Source organism: Macrobrachium nipponense, chromosome 16 (assembly GCF_015104395.2).
Source record: "Macrobrachium nipponense isolate FS-2020 chromosome 16, ASM1510439v2, whole genome shotgun sequence".
In the NCBI taxonomy this organism is placed as follows: domain Eukaryota; kingdom Metazoa; phylum Arthropoda; class Malacostraca; order Decapoda; family Palaemonidae; genus Macrobrachium; species Macrobrachium nipponense.
The window spans coordinates 69,319,389-69,339,388 of NC_087209.1; the positions used below are offsets into that span (position 1 = coordinate 69,319,389).

At 38.1% G+C, this 20,000-nt stretch overlaps 1 pseudogene; it reads right to left on the bottom strand.

Moving 5' to 3' along the window:
- LOC135195797 (innexin inx2-like) overlaps window positions 1-20,000 on the bottom strand; it is an 84,760-nt pseudogene that overhangs the window by 52,828 nt on the left and 11,932 nt on the right.

Consider the following 20,000-nt stretch of genomic DNA (forward strand, 5'->3'; position numbering starts at 1 on the left):
AACAAAACCAGAAGATTTCAAAACAATAGCAAGTGAAGTAAAAAAAAATAAATCATAACAAGCAAATGAAGTCAAAACAAAAAGCAAATGAAGTCAAAGCAAAAGCAGACTTCACAGCAAAGAACTGCAGAATCATCTTCAAATGACTCTGGGCTCCAGACGAACTTCGCTTCTTTCCCTCAGGGTAGCGAGGACTGCGTCGTCGTTATTACTTCAGACGAAAATGCACGTTTCCGCATATGACATAATTTACAAAATCATAACTGACCCTCCACCTGAACTTCGCCTCCCTTTACATAGCGACAGCCTTGAGAATGAAGGTATGAAGGTCTCTCTCTCTCTCTCTCTCCATCGGAGATGATTATAATAGCATTAACCTGCTTTCCTCGGCAACATCCCCAGGAAGCCACGGGTGGTAATTTTCGGTGGTCCCGTCCCGAGCAGGACCTCGAGTGGCTTTGTCTTCCAAGGTCGCTCGTGCGCAGAGAGAGAGAGAGAGAGAGAGAGAGAGAGAGAGAGAGAGAGAGAGAGAGAGAGAACATTTTCCTCTTTATTGAATCAGATGACTAAATAAATTCAACCACCACTGGCGTAGGTATACTTGACCCTGGCCTTACGCCAGAACGAGCTCTTTGCGCGCACACACACAAGTCTAGGTAATTCGAAATTACAAAAAAAAGTAATTGCCCTTGAATGGCTTCCTTTTGTAGCTTTAACTTGTAATTGACGTAGTTGCCGTACACTTACACCTAGCGTCTTATATCCACTTGTTCAAAATATAATTGCCTACCGTATTCACCGACTACCTGATGCACAGAACAGGAAGGTCTGTGAGGGTCCCAACGTGCAATTTCCCTTTCGCCGAATCGATTGATCTCCCAGATGACCTTTTCTCGCTAAAAAAAAAAAAAAAATAATAAAAATAAAAAAAAAAAGCAGGGGGGGATTACTATTCCAGAAAGAGGGGCGGTCGCAAAACCCTGGAGAAGACTTTTCACAACTGTCCGTGTACTGAATACATTCTCCTTCCTACGCTGTTTTTCACATTCAACGCATTCTTTGGATCAACGTATGCATTCGTCGGATACAACATCGATTTACTGATACGTGCGCGCATATCAAGAATACGAATTCTCTAAATGCATAAAAGATTCAGATGAAATTATTCTTGACATGATGCTTTCTTCTTCGTGCGCACACCAGGAGAACTGCCATCCCAAACTATCTAAATGGATTTTGCTTCAAGGATGCGCCTCGAGGATCTCCAATTCTAGAAATTATAAGACGGTATTCATTTTGACGTAATAGATCTCTCTCTCTCTCTCTCTCTCTCTCTCTCTCTCTCTCTCTCTCTCCTCTCAACTGCAACCCACAAAAGTCGACAGGGGCCCAGGTACACAAATGTAGCCCTGACGAACAAAATAAGACATTTATATTTCTATGGGATATTATTCATTACATACAATTCTTTCTTCGTCCCGGGAGAGAGAACATATGTATGAGCGAGCTGGGAGACACTTGAGATTGGCTTCGTTCAACTAAAATAGCAAAGGAGCGAGAGAGAGAGAAAAAAAAAATTAAAAACCCCTCTCCCTTCTCATCTTCCTTTCCACAGCTTTCTTCCCTCCCTCCCTCCCTCCTTGCTCCTACCCAAAACCCTCCACCATTATCGCCTCTCACTTCGGGGTATCCGACGCAACCCAGCCCCCCCCCCCCCTCCCCCCCCCCCACAATACCCCCTCATCCTGGCCTGGCTTTCCTTCCCTTAGCACCAGCCTTTCTATCTATCTATCTATCTATCTATCTATCTATCTATCTATATATATATATATATATATATATATATATATATATATATATAGATATATATAATATAATACTATTATATATATATATATATATATATATATATATATATATATATATATACATATAAGCCTAACTCAATATAATCACATCAAACACATGGATGGTTTTCTACCTTGTAGTAATTCTCCTTGTATTATCATACATATAATCTAACATCAATATAATCACATAAAACACATGGGATGGTTTACTACCTTGTAGTATTTTCTCCTTGTATTATAATACATTTTTACTCTATTTTTTATTTTTTTTTTTGTTTTTTTTTTCTTTTTTACTAAGTGGGATCTCTATTTTCCTTCTCTCTTCTTACTTGCTCCTAATGTAGCAACCATATTCTTTGGAAGCTTGAATTTAAAGTCAATGGCCCCGTGGGCTTGTTCTATATGAATAGGTTTCATCTTTTGAATAATAATAATAATAATAATAATAATAATAATAATAATAATAATAATAATAATAATAATACAATCAAAAGAACAGAATCCAACGACTGTCATCCTGAGAAGAATGTTCTCGCTCGAGACCGAATTCCGAACAGCTGGCAAGACCTCCATGAAAAAAAAGGGCAAAACAAATAAATAAAACCGGTATAGGGAAGGATTCGACGATGGGTTAAAGCTTCAGGAAGCTGGCGAATGATTTATGAGATCAAGATACGACTTCCGGAGAACCTCACAACGTTTGCTGACGAAAGTACTACTTGATTGAGACGTCGGCATTAGATCGGAAAGCTCTCGGGGTACTGGACGTACTTTTCAATGTTTGCCGTTGATGAAATCAACAAATATTTACTATTAATTCTTTTATTCATGATTAATGATTTCCGTCAAAACACTGATTATTATTGAAGGCAACACTGAATAAACATGGTTTAATGCGAAAGAACTTTACGATGTTAAAAATATATTAGGGGACATGGAGCAACATATGTTAAAACCTTATATTCATTTAAAAAAAATAATGGAACATGACGCAACAATACATATATGTTAAAGAAGTTGGACATCTAACTAAAAGGAAACCAAATTTAACAGATCGAAAGTAAAAGGGAAAAAGGCAGCAAATGATTCGGTAAAGAATATTTAGGTCTTTGAGTTACTAGTAACCACCATCCCCCCCCCCCCCCCTACCCCCACCACCAACCCGGGGAAACAGGCCCTTAAACTCTCTGACGAATCCTAAAACCACAGACTTTTCTCCTCTTCTCTCCCACCCCCTCCCCCTTCCCCAACCCTCTGCCCATTTGAAAGTCTAAAAATACTCGCCACTTCTTTGCACGTGCAGTACATCACACCATTACACATTACATCACCATAATCGTGATGAAAATCTTATGTATAATGTACGTCCCGCTCCATCTGCATACATGATACACAACATGTGATCATCGTGAAATGTTCAGGCCTCAGTGCATGCAAAAATGTATAATAATGAATTCTCATACACACCATACATTCACCCTAAATTTTCTACATCACACCTCATGTAATATATCAACTTAATGCCATTTTACTTATGTTTAACACATCATCATCTAAATATTCCTCCTTATGTCTTCAACCGAGTACCTAAATATATTCGTAAATTCTTTTGTATAACATATAACGACTATTAGACGCCTATTTCGGATGAAAATATACACACACACATCCACGCGCACAACAGAGCAGCTGCCTCAGACTTTATCTCCCCATTTTATCCCTTCTATGGGGTTGGGGGGGACGAAACCCGCATCCCATACACCCTAAAATCACACCCCTCGGCGGAGGGCATGAGAGGGGGTGGGTGGGCGGGGGGGGGGAAGGCCTGCTGTCGGCACCACCATCACCACCACCACGAAGATCCCTCTCTCGTGTGTGTTCCTCCGGACAGAGAGGCCCTTTGTGAATGAGCTCGTCGCAGAGAGCCCTTATCAGCACGGCGAAGGGCTGTCTTCCGTCTGTGTTCTAATTGGGGGCTTTGGTTTTTATTTTATTTTCGATCTTCGATACGTTCATGTTTTGCAAACACTATATCCTTTATTTTTTTATTTCTTTTTCGATCTTAGATACGTTTCGTGCTTTTGCAAACACTTAAATCCTTTTATTTATTTTCATTTTTCTTTTTCGATCTTCGATACGTTCGTGTTTTGCAAACACATATATCCACTCACATGTACACAAGAGTAGACAGAATGCATTTTGTAAATATTCTGTAATAACTTTGTTTTGCTATTTATTTCTTACTGCTGATCTTTCTTTCAATCTTCAATGCGTTCTTGTGTTGCAAACACACACACACACACTTCCATAGAGTACCTATATGGTATACACTTTGTAAGTATGCAGTAATAATTGTGTTTTGCTTTTCATTTCTCTTTCGCGCTAGGGTAAGACCATTCTTAAGCACAGACTATAAGCTACACATTTTATAAATATGCGGTAATGATTTTGTGCTTACTATTTATTTCTTTGCCATTTCATTTTTATATTTCCGCACGTGGGTGTTGACAATTTTTGGGTAGCTGGCTTTGCTAGTTTAGGTGGATTTTTCTGCCTTGCTCCTGTCAAGGATAATAATTACCATTATTACATGACAAATATTTTCTTATTATTATTACAAGACAATCTTTTTCCGTGTTGTTTGCCTTTTTTTTTTTTTTTTACTTCATTCAAAGTCCAAGTTTTTTGCTTCTGTAACTTTCTCTTGATGGGCTGCCTTCCCTATTGAATTCTTCGGAGCTGTAGCATTCCCCTATTATTATTATTAATTTAATCTTATTATTAATTAATTAATTAATTTACCCCTTATTATTATTAATTATTATCATTATTATTATTATTATTATTAGTATTATTATTAATTAATTATTAATTAGTAATTATTAATTAATTAATTAATTAATTAATAATTATTATTTATTATTATTATTATTATTATTCTTATTATTATTATTATTATTAATTATTAATTTTATTATTATTTATTATTAATTATTATTAATTATTATTATTATTATTCATTATTATTATTATTATTATTATTGGAAAAAATTATTATTATTAATTGCTTACATTATTAATATTAATTAGCTAGGGTTATTATTATGGAAAAGCACCGCAGGGACTACAGACTTGAAATTCAAACTGCCAAAGAATATGGTGTTCAATAGAAAGAAGTAAGCGGCTACCAGCATAGAGTATGAGTACCGCGAGATATCACCTGGACCGCAGCTGTCACAAACAACAACTGACCAAGAGGAGCAAAAACTCTGGACAAGCCTAAGAGAAGCCGTTGCAGAGCAAGTCTCTGCAACATGATACCAATAACCTATGACTAAGACTGGATGCTGTTGGCTAGCAGACATCCAGGGCACCGCTGACCAGAGGCCTTGCCAGAACACGCTGGCTCATCTATAGGTGCCCAGAGGCCTTGCCAGAACACGCTGGCTTATCTATATGATGTTAACCCTTATCTATATATTGTTGACTGCCAGAAATAAATGCGTCCAGTGAAATTGTGCTTGGCCACAGACATCACGTTATTTTCAGGACATTTTGAACTTTTAATGCACTTTCCGTAATACTTGGGACAGTACTGTTTCTATATATTAATATTAATATAGAAATAAAAGTAACATGTTCCTTACGTAACCAAGAGAGATTTCTCACACTTACATACCGCTGTCACTTGACAATATAATGAACCACTTCCTTAAAACACACACAAAAAACAAATAAAAACAAAAAGTAGTAATAAAAAATCAAGCAAAAAAATAAATAATTCTAATATTACTTGAACTAATCTTATGGTATTACAGTGCTTACTAAGTAATGAAAGCTAATGCCTGAAGATTAGTTATAAAGCATGGTATTTGGAGAGAGAGAGAGAGAGAGAGAGAGAGAGAGAGAGAATGTATGCTTCCCTTCCTCAAAGCTACCTTACCTGAAGGTACACTTGCTGACCCTGGGGAAGATCCTGGTCATTGGGTCGACCCTATTTTCGGGGTCCATGTCGGGGAAGTGGATGACCTCAGTGCCATAGGTCATGAAGGTGCCGTCGAGGAAGAAGTCCGTGAAGTAGATGTTGCCGACGACCACCACCAGACACAACGCCTCGCAGATGAAGAACCTGCAGAAGGGAAAGTCAATGGTAATGTGAAGATTATTATTATTATTATTATTATTATTATATTTTATTATTATTATTATTATTATTATTATTATTATTAATTAAGAAATTCGCAGTCTCGTGAAAGTAAATTGTTAAAAAATCCACAATTATATATTTAAAATATATTTTTATTAAAAAAAAACAGACTTTCGAAACACCTGAACGGTGTTCCTCATCAATGTAACGTTGAAATGTAAATGCATTTACCTTTTTTTATATACATAGAAATATATTTAAATATATTAATTGCGGATTTTTTAACTATTATTATTATTACTATTAATAAATGAAAATTTGTTATTATTATTATTATTATTATTATTATTATCTTTTTTTTTTTTTTTTTGCTCTATCACAGTCCTCCAATTCGACTGGGTGGTATTTATAGTGTGGGATTCCGGGTTACATCCTGCTCCTTAGGAGTCCATCACTTTTTCTTACTAAGTGCGCCGTTTCTTGGATCACGCTTTTCTGCATGAGTCCTGGAGCTACTTCAGCCTCTAGTTTTTTCTAGATTCCTTTTCAGGGATCTTGGGATCGTGCCTAGTGCTCCTATGATTATATGTACGATTTCCACTGGCATATCCCATATCCTTCTTATTTCTATTTTCAGATCTTGATACTTATCCATTTTTCCCCCTCTTTCTCTTCAACTCTGGTGTCCCATGGTATTGCGACATCAATGAGTGATACTTTTTTCTTGACTTTTGTATTTCACGTTACGTCTGGTCTATTTTGCACGTATCACCCTATCTGTTCTGATACCATTGTCCCAGAGGATCTTTGCCTGATCGTTTTCTATCACTCCCTCAGGTTGGTGCTCGTACCATTTATTACTGCAAGGTAGATGTGGTTTTTCTTGCACAGGCTCCACTGGAGGGCTTTTTGCCACTGAATCATGGCCTCTTTTTGTAACTGGTTGCTGTGCAAGTGCCGGGCATTCGCTGGCTATGTGGTTTATGGTTTCATTTTTCGTATTGCACTTCCTACATATGGGAGAGATGTTATTTCCGTCTATCGTTCTTTGAACATATCTGGTTCTTAGGACCTGATCTGTGCCGCTGTTATAATTCTTTCAGTTTCCTTCTTTAGCTCTCCCTCTGTACCCATTGCCATGTGTCATCACTGGCTAGTTCTTTAGTCTGTCTCATGTATTGTCCGTGCATTGGTTTTGTTGTGCCAGTCCTCTGTTCTGTTTGTCATTCTCCTGTCTCTGTATATTTCTGGGTCTTCGTCTACTTTTATTAGTCCTTCTTCCCATGCACTCTTTAGCCACTCGTCTTCACTGGTTTTCAGATATTGCCCCAGTGCTCTGTTCTCGATGTTGACGCAGTCCTCTATACTTAGTAGTCCTCTCCCTCCTTCCTTTCGTGTTTTTGTATAGTCTGTCCGTATTTGCTCTTGGGTGTAATGCTTTGTGTATTGTCATATGATTCCTGGTTTTCTGATCTATGCTGCGGAGTTCTGCCTTCGTCCATTCCACTATTCCTGCGCTGTATCTGTTTACTGGCACTGCCCATGTGTTTATGGCTTTTATCATATTTCCGGCGTTGAGTTTTGACTTGAGTATCGCCTCGAGTCTCTGCATATATTCTTTCCAGATCGTGTCCTTATCTCTTGGTGTTTTATATCCCCACCTCCTTCCATTATTCCCAGGTATTTGTATTCTGTCTCATCTATGTGTTTGATGTTTGCTCCCATCTGGTAGCTTTATTATTACTGGAAATGGAAGAGAAAGTCAGACGATTGTTGACATATGCGGAACTGAGTTCAGACTATGAATGTACAACACTTTCTTCTTTTATTATGGACTGTCGTCAATTTTGAAGAAGATATTTAAATCGAATTTTCACATTAACCAAATATACTGTACATTCGACAATTAAACATCAGTATCTAAGTTTATGGAACAGCAGTTAACTTTTCTTTTGTAGTAAGCAGAACAGGCTTAAGGAACAAAGCGTGATCCGACCTTCAGCTTACTCTGGGCCCAGGTTAAAATCTACGGTCAAATAGTGCGCTGTTTCACCGACGAAAATTACAATAAATATGCTATATTTTATTAGAGATAACTTTCCTGTACTGTTTAACATGTACATTATTTATTTTTTACATCTTCACTCTAATAAATAAATTAACTATCCTATCCTAAAATTTACGTATCATTAACTCATTGCGAAACGCCTTTTTAGAAATTTTTTGGCTTTTCCATAGGGCTTTCCTACCCGCCCAACAAACAGCAACAACAACAAACAAACAATAACAACAACAAACAAACAATAACAACAACAAAGTAGTTTGTAGGCTTACTCCCCGAGTAAGCGAAAATGCAAAAAAAAAAACTTAAATTTCCATAAGCAGCTTTCACTGAACACACAAAAAATGGAGACGAAATATGAAATATTATAGACGGCATAACCTGGGGGCACACCATGAGCAGTAATACTCGGCAAAACCAAAGAAGAATTTCACTTCATGGGATTTTGTTAAACCAATTGTACAGAATACAATATGCTATACAATTTGAACGAAACCGAACAGAATATACAATTTAGGGTGAAGGCCAAGCGCTGGGATCTATGAGGTCATTCAGCGCTGACAGGGAAACTGAAAGTAAAGGAGGTTTGAAAGGTGCAATAGGAGGAAAACACTCGCAGTTACACTATGAATCAATTGTTAGGAGAGGGTGGAAAGTAAGATGGAAGAGAATATGAACGGAGGTACAGTAAAAGAAAGGGATTGCAGCTAGGAGCAGCTGAGACGCTGGAAGGAACCTTAAGTAATGCCTACAGTGCACCGCATGAGGTACACTGATGGTGCTACCCCTTACGGGTTATAAGGAATGCTTATAGAGTAAACACCTTGGGTGAAACCAAGTTATACAGAATAAGCTTCGTATCAAAACATAAAAAAGATTCTAATAACATTATGGGAGGTGGGGAATGGGGGGGAGGGGGGGAACTAGGGGGCTTACAAAAAATATACTCTACAGACTCCTCCAGGTAGGAGAGGACAAGGGGGCCTACTGTCACCGCCCTCTCGTGGTGTGACTGGCATCAACCAGTAAATGGACCCTTTGATACATAACAACAACGCCACTAACGATAGGCCTAAAAGGCTTAAGGGCATTCAAGTGGGAAAATGGATACGTCAGGCCTAAAGGATAAAACACAATGTCACAAAAGTATATATTATTTTTAAATATTTATGAAGTGGAGATTTCAATGCCAACATCAGTGGTCGTTTTTTTAACATTCCACAGATACTCAAATTTTGTGTCGTTGTGGCCACTATAACTTTAAACGTGAGATTCTGTATATCAAATATATATTATATATATATTCTTCTGTTAAAACAGGATTCGTCTCAAATATAAATGGCCCATTAAAACACACTGGTTTAAAGCTAAGGAAAATATGTCGGTGGACTAACTTCCGCCATTATCAACTACAAGTTAAGGGTGGAAGTTAAGCCACCGAAATATAGTTCTTAGCTTCATACAAGAGTGTGTATGTAATATATATATATATATATAATATAGATATATATATATATATATATATATATATATATATATATATATATATATATAGAGAGAGAGAGAGACAGAGTGATGATGAGACGAGAGAGAGTAGAGAAGAGCACGAACGATCTCTACACTCATCTAAGGAGAGAGAGAGAAGATTGGGTTTGACTCTTGAATGTTGTTAACCTCCAGATTGTTAAGCAAGTGAGGTTGCTCATCCCATACCTTTCACCCCGGATGCGACCCACCACAGTTGTCTCAAAGTGCTTAGCAACAAACCATACTAACAAATTTGTCCCGTTTTATAACTAAACACTAACATATTAATAAAAAAATTGCATCAATTGTTACTAATTTATCAAGCACTTAAATAGCACAATATAATATTGCAATATTGCAATCTGTTTTACCAGTCTGGAAAACCGATTGGTTTTATATTAGCGGTTCAGGGTCCAGGAATCTTCGAGTGAAAAGTGGCGACTTTGAACAAAATTAAACCGTCTTACAAAAGCGTAATCTGCTTCCAGGACTGGTTAATCGAAGAATTAAATCAGGAAAGTAGATCTTGAGGTAGATGTTGTTCATACTGTGCGCATGCGCACACTCAAGTTCTCTGGTCTTCCAGGCGCATACTCCCCTTTCTCAAATCAGAAACGGGAGAGAAAAACATAGTCTAAAGGAGTACCAGAACTCTCTCTCTCTCTCTCTCTCTCTCTCTCTCTCTCTCTCTCTCTCTCTCTCTCTCTCAGGTATTCAGGTTTTTCTACCAGTCTTTGCTGTTTTTTTTTTATTAATACATTTAAAAGAGCGTCGAGCACGCCCATTTTAAAACACCTTTCAGCATCTTACCGCCAAGACTAACCACAGACTCATCAATCACTTTTCCTCGCTGGCGCTAAACTGGAAGTCGCGCGCGTTCCCCGAGGTGACAGGAGCCTCATCCATTTCGCCGCTGATATCTCCTATACCTGTTTGTTTGTTTGTTTGTCTGGTGTTTCTACGTTGCATTGAAACCAGTGGTTATTCAGCAACGGGACCAACGGCTGTACGTGACTTCCGAACCACGTCGAGAGTGAACTTCTATCATGAGAAATACACATCTCTCACTCCTAAATAGAATGCCCGAGAATCGAACTCGCGCCCACAGAGGTGGCACGCCAACACCATACCGACCACGCCACTGAGGCGCTCCTATACCTGTTGCCAACTTGGGCAAAGGGAAGCTAGAAGATGCCAGATATCGTGATTCGCTTGATGCCGCCTTCAGGTAAACAAGGATGTTAAATTCCCTACGTCAAAATGAAAGAGTTACTAACTTCTAACTGTCGAACTGTTCGGTTCCAGAGGTCCTTTATCCCTCACACCACTGGACTGTGGAACAGCCTCCCTGCTGAGGATGTTAACTGGAACTTTATAGAAGTTCAAGCGAAGATGCCATTGCATTACTACCCCAATGCAGGTCTTGTATTTTCATAATTTACTTTCATTTTTTTTTTTACTATTTATTCGTTCGTTTTTTTCCTGATTTAATAGGTGATTTCTGCTTTCTGAATTTCACATAAGTTCCTGTTACCTCTTTCTAGTGAAGCTTGACTTTTTCAAGTCAGTGACCCCAGCGGGATGATTCTTCCACATGAATAAATTTGATCTTCTGAATAATGAAAATGATAATACGAAACAAAAGCAAAGAAGGAAAAACACACTGACATCCTACATACAGTACACAAGTCACAAAACAAAGATCTTTATTCTCCTCTCAGAACAATGGATTTCACCATATCTAAATTACCATACAGTACCACCACACGCTCCCTCGGCCTATCTCAATGCATAAACTATACTTCCATTTAGGCCTAAGCTAGTCTACTATAATCCCGCGTGAACTACAATAAACCTAAATGTCGGGTGTCCGTTTATCTGTGAAGATTTCACTACAGGGGACAAACAACGGAACTAATTGGAGGAGTATTCCTTATCGATCCTGTAAGAGATTAACAGTAGGCCTATAGGCTGGCAGAGCTGTAGGCCTACAAGAATCGACATGCGATTAGCTGAAACCACAAGGTTTAAGTGTCCCTGATCTAAAGTGCATTCTTTAATCAAAAGGTTTGTGATTACTCTTAAAATATTTTTAATCGCGGTGCATTCACAATGAATAAAAAGGCTTTTTTTTTTTTTTTGTTAAACAGAAGTTTCTATAAAACTGAATTGGAATGGAGACCTATTTTCAGTAAACCCAAATCAAATATTCTAACACAAATAGGAATAAAGCTTTCCGGGAGACCACCAGAGGCCAGTATATTACTGAACCAAGACAAACAACTAATACGGATATTTAGACAGAAATAATCTGCGTCTCAACTATATTGGTCATCGACGCCGAGATTACAAAGTATTATTAGTACCAAGTATTAGAAAAATAAATCTCTAATGTTTTATGAAAATATACGAATATTCTTACACCGCATAGAGTATAGCATGAAATATACACCGCCAAAGTTCATAAGGTGCAGTATGGCAATACAAGCGCAGGGACTATAATATTCACTGTGGGTGAATTGGCTGTGATAGAGTAGAATATAGAATTTAGACCAAAGGCCAGAAAACCTCACAGTTGCACTATGGATCAAATACTACTAGAGGGTGAAAAAAAAGTTAAGAACATCTTAGTTTAACTAGACCAAGGTATACAGAATAAGGGATACCTTGAACCAGCCCACTGAGCTGTGCTGATGAACAGCTCTCCTAGGGCTGGCCCGAAGGATTTGATACTTTTACGGGGCTAGGAACCAATTGGTTACTTAGCAACTGGACCTGCAGCTTCTTGTGAGATCAGAACCACACATCGAGAAATGAATTTCTATCACCAGAAATAAATTCCTCTGATCCCTTGTTGGCAGAGCGTGGAATCGAACCGGGGAATCTGAGATCGGTAGTCGACCACGTACCTGTCTCGTCCAACGAGGAGCTAACTATAAGGTGGAAATTAAGATGGTGGGAAGTAAGATGAAGGAAAGAGAATATGAATAGAGATACAGTAAAAAAGAAGAAGGGGGGTTGCAGCTAGGGGTCGTAGGGACGCTACAAAGAACCTCAAGTAATACCTACAGTGCAACGCGTGAAATGCACTGATGGTACTGTAAACTCCCTGCTGGGAAAGAGGTCGTGACCCAATTGGTCAAGTGGGTAACCTTAGCCGATTAGTGCAGCATTCAGCTGGCGCTCGTTAGGTCTGTGGACGCCCACCAGTCCACCCAGCCGTAAATGGGTGCAGGGCTAGCAACCTCACCCCTGAAGACTTACTGAGGAACCGAAAATAGACACCGTTAACAGACTGCTGTACCCTTCAATCAAGTGTCATTTGCTCCAGAGGGACAAAATGTTAATTGGGAGAAAATGAATACATATGTATATTATATATATACATTATATATCTATATATGTAATGTAACTGTGTATATATAGGCAGAGATAGTCTATAAATCTACTATGCTTTAATTACATTGTTAAAGACAAAGCATTTTAATAATAATAATAATAATAATGTTGAAAGTACTCCTTCTTTGAAACAAGCTTATTCAAAGGAAATAGCAATAGATACGGCAATTACTTTTTTATTACTTTTACAATTCTATAATAATAATGATGATGATAATAATAATAATAATAATAATAATAATAATAATAATAATAATAATAATAATAATAATAAAATAATAATAATAATAATTGTAAAGAAATTCACAATCTCGTGAAAAACAATCTGGCATAAAAATTCACAAATTACCACAATTACATAGTAGAGTATATTACTATGTAAAACAAACGGTTCACATAGTAATATACTCTACTATCTAAATGTAGATTTTTGACAATAATAATAATAATAATAATAATAATAATAATAATAATAATAATAATAATAATAATAATAATAATAATATGAAAACAAGAAGCACCCTTCATCCCTCGCGAAGAAACGAATGATGAAAACATTCCATTCAAAAGACATAGTTCTCGGACGTAAATTATATGAATTACGTGTGGTAAAAAAAAAAAAAAAAAAAAAAAAAAAAAAAAAAATTGCTAAAAAAAAAAAAAAAAAAAAAAAAAAACTAAATAAATAAATAAATCTCGTGCAGTAAGTCACCCAATTTACAGCTATTAGTCTCAACGACTTCTAAATAAGGGCAAACCAATAGCGCTAACCGCTGGTTAAAAGAGAAGGAAGAAAAGTGGCTTTTGACAGTCGAGATTTTGAGAGCATAAGGTATAATTTTAGCTCTACTCCCATTCATTAACGTCCGCACTGTGGTCATGACTTTTCTACGGTTCGAATGTCTTGTTTGTTTGGCTTTATTTTTTATTCTTATTTTCAGTCTGAATGAATAAGCAGTCTAATGCTCCTCTTACACACCAGGATTATTTGTTTATTTTGGTTTTAATTTTATTTGATTACCAAGGTGGGAAAAGTCTGACAGTAATCCTGTGAAGATATTGATTCAGACTGTCTGAACGCATATAACAATGTCTTATTCATAGCCCAGACCCGAATGAAACGGGGTGAAGCAGCGAAAATACTGAATCTACTTCCCATCAGAAGAGACACTCGACATCTTGAAGGATAGTGTGTTCATGGATAATCTGGGAAAAGTGTGAAAATTCCAGTGTTAAAAGTAGATGAGGAGAGGAGGTAATTTATTTTAAAGATTCGACAGGAATCCCTTGAAACTCCTTTCAGTATTATATTATATATATATATATATATATATATATATATTATATATATATATATAATATATATATAGAATGGAGAGATGAAGCGTGCATAAATGCGCAAAAAAACCTTCCCAGCTAAACATATACAATCGACACGATTTGCCAGTTCCGGGCCTGATTTACGAAAAGGTAATAACACATTAAGAAAACCAGTTTTCCTCACGCTATGGATTGCGTAGGAGGTACGAAAAGCGGATAGGAGATCAACAACAAACAGAAAAACGAAGAATCGAATACTCAGAAAAATACCAGCAATAAGTAAGCTACTACAGGAACCTCTTATTTAAAATGAAATTAAGGTAGGAATACAGAATTAGGCCAAAGGCCAAGCACTGGGAACTATGAAGTCAATCAGGTTTCATAAGTATCAGGAGGAAAGATTCGCAGTTGCACTATGTAACAATTGTTAGGAGAAAGTAGACAGCAAGATGGAGGGAAGAGAATATGAGTGGAGTTACTGTAAAAGGGAATGAGTGGGTTGCCTTCAGCTAGGGGCCGAATGGACGCTGCAAAGGTCCTTCAGTAATGCGTACATTGCATCGCATAATGAGTTTTAGTAAGCTTACTTATCCCCATTTTTTTCTATACCTAACCAGACCAATTCACTTCAGTTATATCTATACGTATTTGAGTGTTAAAACACATACTAAATGTCTTCTATCTCGTCCCGCTCAAATTCCCCCAATTTCTACCGTCCTTTGGCAAACCTCTTGCGTGGGAAGTCGAAGGCTGCGCCTCTTAAAAAACAACAGAGACCCTTTTAAGGGAAAGTGCATTGAAAACAACCTCTACCCATCTAGGGACTGCTCGTATGCACTGTGTGTAACACAAGCAGCGGCCGTACGAAGAAAAGTAAAAGTCCGCGATGTACCAACACTGACCACCGAAATCACCACAGCCTGAGGAGAAGCAGGCCAATCTCAAGTTCCTTTAAAGTGGTATAAAATACCCGGGAAGGCTTTGAGAGAGAGAGAGAGAGAGAGAGAGAGAGAGAGAGAGAGAGAGAGAGAGAGAGAGAGAGAGAGAGAGAACCCTCATATACAATTATAATATATATATGTATAATATATATACACACACACACACGAGCACACATATACTACACACATACACACACAAACACGACACACAAAGAAAGAGAGGAGATACAGAATGAGAGAGAGAGAGAGAGAGAGAGAGAGAGAGAGAGAGAGAGAGAGAATGGGCAGGTGGAGGGATGGAGGTATACACGCAAAGGCTTCCTAGTGCAAGGCTTCAGTTTATAAAAATCGAGGCCTTGAGGGACTGGAACTAACCAAATATGTCGTAAATAACTTTCTCAACCTCTACATAAACTAAATGACTTCTAACACCATTGGGGCATGCACGATCACTGAGTAAATATGATAGTTAAAACAACTATCATTCAACATGTCATTTCAGGTAAGGTTAACCAAAAACCCTGGATAACCAAAACAAACTAAACCATTACACGCGACTATTTAACCAAACTTGCAACGAAGAAAAATTAAGTCTCTGCTAGGCTGTTGAACACATGCATGGGCAAACCTACCTAGTAAGAAGATAGAGTGGAAAATAGTGTAGTAATAAGTTCAACTTTTTAAAGAATATTCTAACCTGTCCTACTCGTACTTTCCATTAGAACATCAGTGATGTTGTTAACTATAAAAGAAATGACCGGTTTCGTTACTTTTAATCTGAAATTGCCCTGAGCGTACATAATCAGTAGATACATGGGAATACAGCAAATATGGATTTTGTCTACTCTGGGCACGCAATTTTCCAGGGTTGGCAATGATTAAATCAAACTGATTTAACCAAGTTATTAAATCATTGATTTTTTCATTAAAAATATCATGATTATCTTTTTTAAATGTTTTATTTTTTTATTTTAATCAAACAAATTGAAAAATATGGTTTGGAAGTTAATAAAAACTTGAGCAAAACTGTGCTGCATCTATATTTATTTTGATATAAAAAAGGCAAGTATAAACTTTAGGCCACAACTGGAAACCTAAAACAGAAGTCAACAGTAATTCTGTCATAAAATACATTTTGAGAAAAAAAAAGGATTGGAAAAACATCTAACAAATTAAAAAAAAATTAAAAAATAAAAAAAATTAAAAAATTAAATAACTGATTTTTTAAATAACAAAAAATCACCAACCCTGCAATTTTCTGACATTTATTATTTCTCCTTGTTTATGGCTTGGAGTTGAGAAGTGATTAACATAAAGTTACCTCCATCCTCCTCACATTAACGTGACAACCTTCACAATTCCACAAGAAGTTCAGCTACAACGCTTTCGGAGAGGACTTTCAATCCCAGACAGAGGAAACCTACCAGGATGCATTGCAGGGGAAACTTCTCACTTTTCCCCCCAAACTCTTGCTCAATGACATGCCAGCCTTGGGCCCCTTCATGGCGAGTGTAACACAACGGCATGACCTATTCTCTCACATACCCATTCATTACAGGGTCAGTTACGACCTTGACTGGTCTTCTTGGCTCTGACGGACTGATAATGTCAGGCGACAACTGGTCAGTGGGTTATCTCTCCTGGATAATAAGCAGGCACTATTAATCCTGATTATACCAACCTTCGTCATTAGAGCTTTGTCTAAGCCTCGAAAGGGATCGGAGCGATCGCTGGAAGTCGCGTTGCACCAGATTCTATCCAGCTGTGCAACACATGCAGTATAGGGATGACGCAAGAGATCGTGTGTATGTGTGCGCGTATGTGTAAGAGCGATCTCCCCCCCCCCAACGCCTCCCACACACACACATATACTTACCAAACCGGTTTCCCGACAGGAATCTTTCCGTGTGCAAGAATGAATGTCGAGATGGGAGGTAGACACGATTGCGTGGAGATTTAAAGGCTTAAGCACCGCGAATAAAGTCTTCATTTGGGGGTACTAAGCATGCCCACAAACATTATATGGGTACGTTCTCCTAAACCCATTCCGACTTTCTGACCAGAGCAGTGCATTCGTACTTGGTCAAAAGACTATCGGTACCTGGCCAATAGATTTTTCCGGAACTGATTACGATAAAAGGGCATGGGACCAGCATCCTCATCCCAAAATACACTAGAATCAGAAAAGTAACAATACCTGAAGCCACCGCCTCTGAGAAGTGGCTTTTATATGAGAGAGAGAGAGGGGAGAGGGGAGAGAATACAGGAGGGAGAGGCTTTTTTAATTGAGAGAAGAGGAGAGAGACGAGAGAGATGGGGAGGAGAGGAGATTGAGACGAGAGAGAGAGAGAGAGAGCATAATCCTGATACAAACAAATCAAGTGTGCCTACGGTCATCCCGGTATTGTGCAGAAAACTGCATACATACATACACATATTTACATGCACAATATATATTTATATTGTGTGTGTGTGTGTCAAGAAACTGTGTGAATCTTGTGTAACTCTTTACACCAACAAAAAAAGGACGCAGCGCCATTCTGTTGGTCCCAAGTGAAAGTTGGCAGGAACCATATGAACGTCTTAAAAAAAAATAAAGGTATAATGAGTGAGCAAAAGAGAAGCTGTATTGGAGAGAGAGAGAGAGAGAGAGAGAGAGAGAGAGAGAGAGAGAGAGAGAGAGAGAGAGAGAGAGTTGCATGTGCCATTAACCCAGAAGGTCAATAAGACATTATTTAAAAGGGTTGAGAAATATGTGGCCGGTTGGAAGATGATAATTATACTATGGGGCACAAGAAAAACAAGAGTATATAACTGTAGTTCCAGTGACATTTAAAGATAAAAGGAAAACATGCACTATGAAAAAAAAAAACTGTATAAAAAAGGAAAAATATGAGAAAAATAATGACCACGAAGCAGGAGAAATTTTAACTATTATGAAGAAACTACAATATCACGATCAAGGAACAAAATGAAAGAAGAAAAAAAATTAATATTATGAAGAAACTACAATATCACGATCAAGGAACAAAATGAAAAGAAAAAAATTATGTTACAAAACTTGCAAAACTTTAGTAAAAAAAAAAAAAAAAAAAAAAACCGTAACACACTAAAGAGTAAATGCAGTGTTGCAAATAACGCAGTGTATGAATTACAGATATTTCACAGGAAAATTATTTAAGCTTCAGATTAAACAGCAAACTATCTCCGAATATATTTTAATCATTGTTAAAACCAATATGGCTTCGCCGAGCATTCTGCTCATGGTGTGCCAGCAAGTTGCCGTCTAAACACGCCACTACTCTCGTAAGGAAAGATCTGTGGTCCTGTCATAGCTTTTATTCCATCTCATAAAACGGGCTCTCTCTCTCTCTCAAGTTACAGGAATTATGGTAGGCGGCCATTTTTAATAATTAATAAGTAATTTGTTTGCCTTCGACATGTAAATGCTTGAGAATAGCCATATAGTTAATTGTCCCACAGATTAAATTCTCAGCAGACTATGTAAATTGCAACAGTTCTCACTATATGCAATTAACACTTGGTAACGTATATACTCTGTCTCTCTCTCTCTCTCTTCCCTAACTCAGATACCTGATGCAAGGATACTCGATTAACGACTTAGGTCTACAAACGACTCCTTCAAAATTTACGACCCCAAGTACTATAGTAGATTCACTTCACCCGTGCATCTGATGTCTAGGCCAGTCCCTTACGACGCCCCTGATTGGCTGTTGATAAGCCACTCACAGGGCTGGAAACTTCCAGTCTCTCTCGAGAGTTCACATGGGCAGGATGTATGTTCCACCTCACTTGAGGGATAATTTTGAAAGACTTATCCCTCAGGAGAGGTGGAAGACACATCCTGCCCATGTGAACTGTCGAGAAAGTGTGTTTCCAGCCCTGTGATTGGCTTATCAACAGCCAATCAGGAGCGTAGTAAGGAACTGGCCTAGACATCAGATGCACGCTTGATGTGAATCTGCTATACCTGTAACACCACGCCAAGTGGCCATTTAGCAACCGGCATTACCCTCTCCAAGAGCAACTTTCTTCAGGCACACACCTCGAGCTGGAGATGATGGGCCTATCTTTCAGCAACAACGCTCCAAGGTACCAGTAACTGGATCCGAGAGACTCCAGCCAGCAGCAACTGCCGGGTGTAACATGACACACTCCTCCCTCGCCCCGGAGGAGAAGATCACTGGGTTTCATTAAGCCATCACATAAGTAGGCCTACGTTACCTTACTGTCGACTATTTTACAGTTTTTCTTTTTTTTTCATCCAGGTACCACGTTTGGTGCTAATTTAGTAGGCGGTCTACCTGCGTACATCTACACTGTTTAGTACTAGCCCGTCGGGGGTCATATGTCCCTAAAGTAGCACCAAGGGTTGTGATCAAGTGTAGTAAAATGCACTTAGGGACATTTGACTACCGACGGGCTAGTACTAAACATGGCGAAACAGTGTAGAAGTACGCAGGTAGACCGCCTACTAAAGTAGTACCCCTTCGTTCCCTGCTCTAAATTAGCTCATTGGAATTGAAATATAGTATCTAGCGCAAAGGCCAAGCGCTGGGACCTATTAGGTCACTGAGCGCTGAAACGGAGATTTACAGTAAAATGTTTGAAAGGTGTAACAGGAGGAAAACCTTGCAGTTGTACTATGAAACAATTGTTACAGAAGGTGGAAAGTTAGATGGATTTGATTGATATATAGAGATTTTTGGCATTATGCCAAGCGATGGGGCAAC